Source organism: Festucalex cinctus, chromosome 12 (genome assembly GCF_051991245.1).
Source record: "Festucalex cinctus isolate MCC-2025b chromosome 12, RoL_Fcin_1.0, whole genome shotgun sequence".
NCBI lineage: Eukaryota > Metazoa > Chordata > Actinopteri > Syngnathiformes > Syngnathidae > Festucalex > Festucalex cinctus.
The window spans coordinates 2,162,801-2,170,300 of record NC_135422.1 but is presented as its reverse complement, the minus strand read 5'-3'; the positions used below and the strand labels follow the sequence as shown (position 1 = coordinate 2,170,300).

General features: G+C 47.3%; 35 non-coding genes across 35 annotated transcripts; all 35 read right to left on the bottom strand.

Moving 5' to 3' along the window:
* Positions 1–366: 366 nt before the first annotated feature.
* On the bottom strand, positions 367–438 carry trnap-agg (transfer RNA proline (anticodon AGG)). The gene has a single exon. It is a non-coding gene; the product is annotated as a tRNA-Pro (tRNA).
* Positions 439–535: 97 nt separating this feature from the next.
* On the bottom strand, positions 536–607 carry trnap-ugg (transfer RNA proline (anticodon UGG)). The gene has a single exon. It is a non-coding gene; the product is annotated as a tRNA-Pro (tRNA).
* A 97-nt stretch (positions 608–704) lies between these two features.
* trnap-agg (transfer RNA proline (anticodon AGG)) lies at positions 705–776 on the bottom strand. Its single transcript has one exon. It is a non-coding gene; the product is annotated as a tRNA-Pro (tRNA).
* Positions 777–869: 93 nt separating this feature from the next.
* Positions 870–941, bottom strand: trnap-ugg (transfer RNA proline (anticodon UGG)). The gene has a single exon. It is a non-coding gene; the product is annotated as a tRNA-Pro (tRNA).
* Positions 942–1,038: 97 nt separating this feature from the next.
* Positions 1,039–1,110, bottom strand: trnap-agg (transfer RNA proline (anticodon AGG)). Its single transcript has one exon. It is a non-coding gene; the product is annotated as a tRNA-Pro (tRNA).
* Positions 1,111–1,205: 95 nt separating this feature from the next.
* On the bottom strand, positions 1,206–1,277 carry trnap-agg (transfer RNA proline (anticodon AGG)). Its single transcript has one exon. It is a non-coding gene; the product is annotated as a tRNA-Pro (tRNA).
* Positions 1,278–1,370: 93 nt separating this feature from the next.
* Positions 1,371–1,442, bottom strand: trnap-agg (transfer RNA proline (anticodon AGG)). Its single transcript has one exon. It is a non-coding gene; the product is annotated as a tRNA-Pro (tRNA).
* A 96-nt stretch (positions 1,443–1,538) lies between these two features.
* trnap-ugg (transfer RNA proline (anticodon UGG)) lies at positions 1,539–1,610 on the bottom strand. The gene has a single exon. It is a non-coding gene; the product is annotated as a tRNA-Pro (tRNA).
* A 264-nt stretch (positions 1,611–1,874) lies between these two features.
* trnap-agg (transfer RNA proline (anticodon AGG)) lies at positions 1,875–1,946 on the bottom strand. Its single transcript has one exon. It is a non-coding gene; the product is annotated as a tRNA-Pro (tRNA).
* A 95-nt stretch (positions 1,947–2,041) lies between these two features.
* trnap-agg (transfer RNA proline (anticodon AGG)) lies at positions 2,042–2,113 on the bottom strand. Its single transcript has one exon. It is a non-coding gene; the product is annotated as a tRNA-Pro (tRNA).
* A 96-nt stretch (positions 2,114–2,209) lies between these two features.
* trnap-agg (transfer RNA proline (anticodon AGG)) lies at positions 2,210–2,281 on the bottom strand. Its single transcript has one exon. It is a non-coding gene; the product is annotated as a tRNA-Pro (tRNA).
* Positions 2,282–2,376: 95 nt separating this feature from the next.
* Positions 2,377–2,448, bottom strand: trnap-ugg (transfer RNA proline (anticodon UGG)). The gene has a single exon. It is a non-coding gene; the product is annotated as a tRNA-Pro (tRNA).
* Positions 2,449–2,545: 97 nt separating this feature from the next.
* On the bottom strand, positions 2,546–2,617 carry trnap-agg (transfer RNA proline (anticodon AGG)). Its single transcript has one exon. It is a non-coding gene; the product is annotated as a tRNA-Pro (tRNA).
* Positions 2,618–2,713: 96 nt separating this feature from the next.
* trnap-agg (transfer RNA proline (anticodon AGG)) lies at positions 2,714–2,785 on the bottom strand. Its single transcript has one exon. It is a non-coding gene; the product is annotated as a tRNA-Pro (tRNA).
* A 97-nt stretch (positions 2,786–2,882) lies between these two features.
* trnap-ugg (transfer RNA proline (anticodon UGG)) lies at positions 2,883–2,954 on the bottom strand. The gene has a single exon. It is a non-coding gene; the product is annotated as a tRNA-Pro (tRNA).
* A 93-nt stretch (positions 2,955–3,047) lies between these two features.
* On the bottom strand, positions 3,048–3,119 carry trnap-agg (transfer RNA proline (anticodon AGG)). The gene has a single exon. It is a non-coding gene; the product is annotated as a tRNA-Pro (tRNA).
* Positions 3,120–3,216: 97 nt separating this feature from the next.
* On the bottom strand, positions 3,217–3,288 carry trnap-agg (transfer RNA proline (anticodon AGG)). The gene has a single exon. It is a non-coding gene; the product is annotated as a tRNA-Pro (tRNA).
* Positions 3,289–3,385: 97 nt separating this feature from the next.
* On the bottom strand, positions 3,386–3,457 carry trnap-agg (transfer RNA proline (anticodon AGG)). The gene has a single exon. It is a non-coding gene; the product is annotated as a tRNA-Pro (tRNA).
* Positions 3,458–3,719: 262 nt separating this feature from the next.
* trnap-cgg (transfer RNA proline (anticodon CGG)) lies at positions 3,720–3,791 on the bottom strand. The gene has a single exon. It is a non-coding gene; the product is annotated as a tRNA-Pro (tRNA).
* Positions 3,792–3,888: 97 nt separating this feature from the next.
* trnap-agg (transfer RNA proline (anticodon AGG)) lies at positions 3,889–3,960 on the bottom strand. Its single transcript has one exon. It is a non-coding gene; the product is annotated as a tRNA-Pro (tRNA).
* A 260-nt stretch (positions 3,961–4,220) lies between these two features.
* trnap-agg (transfer RNA proline (anticodon AGG)) lies at positions 4,221–4,292 on the bottom strand. Its single transcript has one exon. It is a non-coding gene; the product is annotated as a tRNA-Pro (tRNA).
* Positions 4,293–4,388: 96 nt separating this feature from the next.
* trnap-ugg (transfer RNA proline (anticodon UGG)) lies at positions 4,389–4,460 on the bottom strand. Its single transcript has one exon. It is a non-coding gene; the product is annotated as a tRNA-Pro (tRNA).
* Positions 4,461–4,724: 264 nt separating this feature from the next.
* Positions 4,725–4,796, bottom strand: trnap-agg (transfer RNA proline (anticodon AGG)). The gene has a single exon. It is a non-coding gene; the product is annotated as a tRNA-Pro (tRNA).
* A 96-nt stretch (positions 4,797–4,892) lies between these two features.
* trnap-ugg (transfer RNA proline (anticodon UGG)) lies at positions 4,893–4,964 on the bottom strand. The gene has a single exon. It is a non-coding gene; the product is annotated as a tRNA-Pro (tRNA).
* Positions 4,965–5,060: 96 nt separating this feature from the next.
* On the bottom strand, positions 5,061–5,132 carry trnap-ugg (transfer RNA proline (anticodon UGG)). The gene has a single exon. It is a non-coding gene; the product is annotated as a tRNA-Pro (tRNA).
* Positions 5,133–5,229: 97 nt separating this feature from the next.
* trnap-agg (transfer RNA proline (anticodon AGG)) lies at positions 5,230–5,301 on the bottom strand. Its single transcript has one exon. It is a non-coding gene; the product is annotated as a tRNA-Pro (tRNA).
* A 93-nt stretch (positions 5,302–5,394) lies between these two features.
* trnap-cgg (transfer RNA proline (anticodon CGG)) lies at positions 5,395–5,466 on the bottom strand. Its single transcript has one exon. It is a non-coding gene; the product is annotated as a tRNA-Pro (tRNA).
* Positions 5,467–5,563: 97 nt separating this feature from the next.
* trnap-cgg (transfer RNA proline (anticodon CGG)) lies at positions 5,564–5,635 on the bottom strand. Its single transcript has one exon. It is a non-coding gene; the product is annotated as a tRNA-Pro (tRNA).
* A 93-nt stretch (positions 5,636–5,728) lies between these two features.
* On the bottom strand, positions 5,729–5,800 carry trnap-ugg (transfer RNA proline (anticodon UGG)). The gene has a single exon. It is a non-coding gene; the product is annotated as a tRNA-Pro (tRNA).
* A 264-nt stretch (positions 5,801–6,064) lies between these two features.
* On the bottom strand, positions 6,065–6,136 carry trnap-agg (transfer RNA proline (anticodon AGG)). The gene has a single exon. It is a non-coding gene; the product is annotated as a tRNA-Pro (tRNA).
* A 96-nt stretch (positions 6,137–6,232) lies between these two features.
* trnap-agg (transfer RNA proline (anticodon AGG)) lies at positions 6,233–6,304 on the bottom strand. Its single transcript has one exon. It is a non-coding gene; the product is annotated as a tRNA-Pro (tRNA).
* Positions 6,305–6,906: 602 nt separating this feature from the next.
* Positions 6,907–6,978, bottom strand: trnap-ugg (transfer RNA proline (anticodon UGG)). Its single transcript has one exon. It is a non-coding gene; the product is annotated as a tRNA-Pro (tRNA).
* Positions 6,979–7,071: 93 nt separating this feature from the next.
* Positions 7,072–7,143, bottom strand: trnap-agg (transfer RNA proline (anticodon AGG)). The gene has a single exon. It is a non-coding gene; the product is annotated as a tRNA-Pro (tRNA).
* A 97-nt stretch (positions 7,144–7,240) lies between these two features.
* trnap-agg (transfer RNA proline (anticodon AGG)) lies at positions 7,241–7,312 on the bottom strand. The gene has a single exon. It is a non-coding gene; the product is annotated as a tRNA-Pro (tRNA).
* A 93-nt stretch (positions 7,313–7,405) lies between these two features.
* trnap-agg (transfer RNA proline (anticodon AGG)) lies at positions 7,406–7,477 on the bottom strand. Its single transcript has one exon. It is a non-coding gene; the product is annotated as a tRNA-Pro (tRNA).
* Positions 7,478–7,500: the final 23 nt, after the last annotated feature.

Genomic DNA, 7,500 nt, shown 5'->3' with positions numbered 1-7,500 from the left:
GAAATTTGAAAAACTTGATTGATCGGTGTGTAAAATGAGGGCTCGTCCGTGAGTTGAACCCGGGACCTCTCGCACCCGAAGCGAGAATCATACCACTAGTCCAATGAACCACACAAGAGTGAAGACAACCCCATTCCTTGACATATGTGGCCCATGTGACAAAGAAATTTGAAAAACTTGATTGATCGGTGTGTAAAATGAGGGCTCGTCCGTGAGTTGAACCCGGGACCTCTCGCACCCGAAGCGAGAATCATACCACTAGACCAACTAACCACACAAGAGTGAAGACAACCCCATTCCTTGACATTTGGTTGCCCATGTGACGACAAATTTCAAAAACTGTTAATTGATCCGTGTCTAAAACGAGGGCTCGTCCGGGAGTTGAACCCGGGACCTCTCGCACCCTAAGCGAGAATCATACCACTAGACCAACGAACCACACAAGAGTGAAGACAACCCCATTCCTTGACATTTGGTTGCCCACGTGACACTCCAAAGAAATTTGAAAAACTTGATTGATCGGTGTGTAAAACGAGGGCTCGTCCGGGAGTTGAACCCGGGACCTCTCTCACCCAAAGCAAGAATCATACCACTAGACCAACGAGCCACAAAAGAAAGAAGACAACCCCATTCCTTGACATTTGGTTGCCCACGTGACAATCCAAAGAAATTTGAAAAACTTGATTGATCGGTGTCTAAAATGAGGGCTCGTCCGGGAGTTGAACCCGGGACCTCTCGCACCCTAAGCGAGAATCATACCACTAGACCAACGAGCCACACAAGAGTGAAGACAACCCCATTCCTTGACATATGTGGCCCATGTGACAAAGAAATTTGAAAAACTGTTAATTGATCGGTGTGTAAAGCGAGGGCTCGTCCTTGAGTCGAACCCGGGACCTCTCGCACCCAAAGCGAGAATCATACCACTAGACCAACGAGCCACACAAGAAAGAAGACAACCCCATTCCTTGACATTTGGTTGCCCACGTGACAATCCAAAGAAATTTGAAAAACTTGATTGATCGTTGTGTAAAAAGAGGGCTCGTCCGGGAGTTGAACCCGGGACCGCTCGCACCCTAAGCGAGAATCATACCACTAGACCAACGAACCACACAAGAGTGAAGACACCCCCTTCCTTGACATTGGGTTGCCCATGTGACAATAAGAAATTTGAAAAACTGTTAATTGATCGGTGTCTAAAATGAGGGCTCGTCCAGGAGTTGAACCCGGGACCTCTCGCACCCTAAGCGAGAATCATACCACTAGACCAACGAACCACACAAGAGTGAAGACAACCCCATTCCTTGACATATGTGGCCCATTTGACAAAGAAATTTGAAAAACTGTTAATTGATCGGTGTGTAAAAGGAGGGCTCGTCCGGGAGTTGAACCCGGGACCTCTCGCACCCTAAGCGAGAATCATACCACTAGACCAACGAGCCACAATGAAAACAGACAACCCCATTCCTTGACATTTGATTGCCCACGTGACAATCCAAAGAAATTTGAAAAACTTGATTGATCGGTGTGTAAAATGAGGGCTCGTCCGGGAGTTGAACCCGGGACCTCTCGCACCCAAAGCGAGAATCATACCACTAGACCAACGAGCCACAAAAGAAAGAAGACAACCCCATTCCTTGACATTTGGTTGCCCACGTGACAATCCAAAGAAATTTGAAAAACTTGATTGATCGGTGTGTAAAACGAGGGCTCTCCGGGAGTTGAACCCGGGACCTCTCACACCCTAAGCGAGAATCATACCACTAGACCAACGAGCCACAATGAAAGAAGACAACCCCATTCCTTGACATTTGATTGCCCACGTGACAATCCAAAGAAATTTGAAAAACTTGATTGATCGGTGTGTAAAAAGAGGGCTCGTCCGGGAGTTGAACCCGGGACCGCTCGCACCCTAAGCGAGAATCATACCACTAGACCAACGAACCACACAAGAGTGAAGACACCCCCTTCCTTGACATTGGGTTGCCCATGTGACAATAAGAAATTTGAAAAACTGTTAATTGATCGGTGTCTAAAATGAGGGCTCGTCCGGGAGTTGAACCCGGGACCTCTCGCACCCTAAGCGAGAATCATACCACTAGACCAACGAGCCACAATGAAAGCAGACAACCCCATTCCTTGACATTTGGTTGCCCACGTGACAATCCAAAGAAATTTGAAAAACTTGATTGATCGGCGTCTAAAACGAGGGCTCGTCCGGGAGTTGAACCCGGGACCTCTCGCACCCTAAGCGAGAATCATACCACTAGACCAACGAACCACACAAGAGTGAAGACAACCCCATTCCTTGACATATGTGGCCCATTTGACAATAAGAAATTTGAAAAACTGTTAATTGATCGGTGTCTAAAATGAGGGCTCGTCCGGGAGTTGAACCCGGGACCTCTCGCACCCAAAGCGAGAATCATACCACTAGACCAACGAGCCACAAAAGAAAGAAGACAACCCCATTCCTTGACATTTGGTTGCCCACGTGACAATACAAAGAAATTTGAAAAACTTGATTGATCGGTGTGTAAAATGAGGGCTCGTCCGGGAGTTGAACCCGGGACCTCTCGCAACCTAAGCGAGAATCATACCACTAGACCAACGAGCCACACAAGAGTGAAGACAACCCCATTCCTTGACATTTGGTTGCCCATGTGACAATAAGAAATTTGAAAAACTGTTGATTGATCGGTGTGTAAATCGAGGGCTCGTCCGGGAGTTGAACCCGGGACCTCTCGCACCCTAAGCGAGAATCATACCACTAGACCAACGAGCCACAAAAGAAAGAGGACAACCCCATTCCTTGACATTTGGTTGCCCACATGACAATCCAAAGAAAATTGAAAAACTTGATTGATCGGTGTCTAAAATGAGGGCCCGTCCGGGAGTTGAACCCGGGACCTCTCGCACCCAAAGCGAGAATCATACCACTAGACCAACAAGCCACAAAAGAAAAAAGACAACCCCATTCCTTGACATTTGGTTGCCCATGTGACGACAAATTTCAAAAACTGTTAATTGATCCGTGTCTAAAATGAGGGTTCGTCCGGGAGTTGAACCCGGGACCTCTCGCACCCTAAGCGAGAATCATACCACTAGACCAACGAACCACACAAGAGTGAAGACAACCCCATTTCTTGACATTTGGTTGCCCATGTGACAATCCAAAGAAATTTGAAAAACTTGATTGATCGGTGTGTAAAAAGAGGGCTCGTCCGGGAGTTGAACCCGGGACCTCTCACACCCTAAGCGAGAATCATACCACTAGACCAACGAACCACACAAGAGTGAAGACAACCCCATTTCTTGACATTTGGTTGCCCATGTGACAATCCAAAGAAATTTGAAAAACTTGATTGATCGGTGTGTAAAAAGAGGGCTCGTCCGGGAGTTGAACCCGGGACCTCTCACACCCTAAGCGAGAATCATACCACTAGCCCAACGAGCCACAAAAGAAAGAAGACAACCCCATTCCTTGACATTTGGTTGCCCACATGACAATCCAAAGAAATTTGAAAAACTTGATTGATCGGTGTGTAAAACGAGGGCTCGTCCGGGAGTTGAACCCTGGACCTCTCGCACCCAAAGCGAGAATCATACCACTAGACCAACGAACAACACAAGAGTGAAGACAACCCCATTCCTTGACATATGTGGCCCATTTGACAAAGAAATTTGAAAAACTGTTAATTGATCGGTGTCTAAAATGAGGGCTCGTCCGGGAGTTGAACCCGGGACCTCTCGCACCCGAAGCGAGAATCATACCACTAGTCCAACGAGCCACAAAAGAAAGGAGACAACCCCATTCCTTGACATTTGGTTGCCCACGTGACAATCCAAAGAAATTTGAAAAACTTGATTGATCGGTGTGTAAAAAGAGGGCTCGTCCGGGAGTTGAACCCGGGACCGCTCGCACCCTAAGCGAGAATCATACCTCTAGACCAACGAACCACACAAGAGTGAAGACACCCCCTTCCTTGACATTGGGTTGCCCATGTGACAATAAGAAATTTGAAAAACTGTTAATTGATCGGTGTCTAAAATGAGGGCTCGTCCAGGAGTTGAACCCGGGACCTCTAGCACCCTAAGCGAGAATCATACCACTAGACCAACGAACCACACAAGACTGAAGACAACCCCATTCCTTGACATATGTGGCCCATGTGACAAAGAAATTTGAAAAACTGTTAATTGATCGGTGTGTAAAATGAGGGCTCGTCCGGGAGTTGAACCCGGGACCTCTCGCACCCTAAGCGAGAATCATACCACTAGACCAACGAGCCACAATGAAAGCAGACAACCCCATTCCTTGACATTTGATTGCCCACGTGACAATCCAAAGAAATTTGAAAAACTTGATTGATCGGTGTGTAAAATGAGGGCTCGTCCGGGAGTTGAACCCGGGACCTCTCGCACCCAAAGCGAGAATCATACCACTAGACCAACGAGCCACAAAAGAAAGAAGACAACCCCATTCCTTGACATTTGGTTGCCCACGTGACAATCCAAAGAAATTTGAAAAACTTGATTGATCGGTGTGTAAAACGAGGGCTCTCCGGGAGTTGAACCCGGGACCTCTCGCACCCAAAGCGAGAATCATACCACTAGACCAACGAACCACACAAGAGTGAAGACAACCCCATTCCTTGACATTGGGTTGCCCATGTGACAATAAGAAATTTGAAAAACTGTTAATTGATCGGTGTCTAAAATGAGGGCTCGTCCGGGAGTTGAACCCGGGACCTCTCGCACCCTAAGCGAGAATCATACCACTAGACCAACGAACCACACAAGAGTGAAGACAACCCCATTCCTTGACATATGTGGCCCATGTGACAATCCAAAGAAATTTGAAAAACTTGATTGATCGGTGTGTAAAACGAGGGCTCGTCCGGGAGTTGAACCCGGGACCTCTCGCACCCAAAGCGAGAATCATACCAATAGACCAACGAGCCACAATGAAAGAAGACAACCCCATTCCTTGACATTTGATTGCCCACGTGACAATCCAAATAAATTTGAAAAACTTGATTGATCGGTGTGTAAAATGAGGGCTCGTCCGGGAGTTGAACCCGGGACCTCTCGCACCCAAAGCGAGAATCATACCACTAGACCAACGAGCCACAAAAGAAAGAAGACAACCCCATTCCTTGACATTTGGTTGCCCACGTGACAATCCAAAGAAATTTGAAAAACTTGATTGATCGGCGTCTAAAACGAGGGCTCGTCCGGGAGTTGAACCCGGGACCTCTCGCACCCTAAACGAGAATCATACCACTAGACCAACGAACCACACAAGAGTGATGACAACCCCATTCCTTGACATATGTGGCCCATTTGACAAAGAAATTTGAAAAACTGTTAATTGATCGGTGTCTAAAATGAGGGCTCGTCCGGGAGTTGAACCCGGGACCTCTCGCACCCGAAGCGAGAATCATACCACTAGACCAACGAGCCACAAAAGAAAGAAGACAACCCCATTCCTTGACATTTGGTTGCCCACGTGACAATTCAAAGAAATTTGAAAAACTTGATTGATCGGTGTGTAAAATGAGGGCTCGTCCGGGAGTTGAACCCGGGACCTCTCGCACCCGAAGCGAGAATCATACCACTAGACCAACGAACCACACAAGAGTAAAGACAACCCCAATCCTTGACATATGTGGCCCATGTGACAAAGAAATTTGAAAAACTGTTAATTGATCGGTGTGTAACTCGAGGGCTCGTCCGGGAGTTGAACCCGGGACCTCTCGCACCCAAAGCGAGAATCATACCACTAGACCGACGAGCCACAAAAGAAAGAAGACAACCCCATTCCTTGACATTTGGTTGCCCACGTGACAATCCAAAGAAATTTGAAAAACTTGATTGATCGGTGTCTAAAAAGAGGGCTCATCCTGGAGTTGAACCCGGGACCTCTCGCACCCGAACCGAGAATCATACCACTAGACCAACGAACCACACAAGAGTGAAGACACCCCCTTCCTTGACATTGGGTTGCCCATGTGACAATAAGAAATTTGAAAAACTGTTGATTGATCGGTGTGTAAAACGAGGGCTCGTCCGGGAGTTGAACCCGGGACCTCTCGCACCCTAAGCGAGAATCATACCACTAGACCAACGAACCACACAAGAGTGAAGACAACCCCATTCCTTGACATTTGGTTGCCCATGTGACAATAAGAAATTTGAAAAACTGTTGATTGATCGGTGTGTAAATCGAGGGCTCGTCCGGGAGTTGAACCCGGGACCTCTCGCACCCTAAGCGAGAATCATACCACTAGACCAACGAGCCACAAAAGAAAGAAGACAACCCCATTCCTTGACATTTGGTTGCCCACATGACAATCCAAAGAAAATTGAAAAACTTGATTGATCGGTGTGTAAAATAAGGGCTTGTGCGGGAGTTGAACCCGGGACCTCTCGCAACCTAAGCGAGAATCATACCACTAGACCAACGAACCACACAAGAGTGAAGACACCCCCTTCCTTGACATTGGGTTGCCCATGTGACAATAAAAAATTTGAAAAACTGTTGATTGATCGGTGTGTAAAATAAGGGCTTGTGCGGGAGTTGAACCCGGGACCTCTCGCACCCTAAGCGAGAATCATACCACTAGACCAACTAACCACACAAGAGTGAAGACAACCCCATTCCTTGACATTTGGTTGCCCACGTGACAATCCAAAGAAAATTGAAAAACTTGATTGATCGGTGTGTAAAAGAAGGGCTTGTGCGGGAGTTGAACACGGGACCTCTCGCACCCTAAGCGAGAATCATACCACTAGACCAACTAACCACACAAGAGTGAAGACAACCCCATTCCTTGACATTGGGTTGCCCACGTGACAATCCAAAGAAAATTGAAAAACTTGATTGATCGGTGTCTAAAATGAGGGCCCGTCCGGGAGTTGAACCCGGGACCTCTCGCACCCAAAGCGAGAATCATACCACTAGACCAACAAGCCACAAAAGAAAGAAGACAACCCCATTCCTTGACATTTGGTTGCCCATGCGACGACAAATTTCAAAAACTGTTAATTGATCCGTGTCTAAAATGAGGGTTCGTCCGGGAGTTGAACCCGGGACCTCTCGCACCCTAAGCGAGAATCATACCACTAGACCAACGAACCACAAAAGAAAGAAGACAACCCCATTCCTTGACATTTGGTTGCTCACGTGACAATCCAAAGAAATTTGAAAAACTTGATTGATCGGTGTATAAAACAAGGGCTCGTCCGGGAGTTGAACCCGGGACCTCTCGCACCCTAAGCGAGAATCATACCACTAGACCAACGAGCCACAAAAGAAAGAAGACAACCCCATTCCTTGACATTTGGTTGCCCATGTGACAAGAAATTTGAAAAACTGTTGATTGATCGGTGTGTAAATGGAGGGCTCGTCCGGGAGTTGAACCCGGGACCTCTCGTACCCTAAGCGAGAATCATACCACTAGACCAACGAACCACACAAGAGTGAACACAACCCCA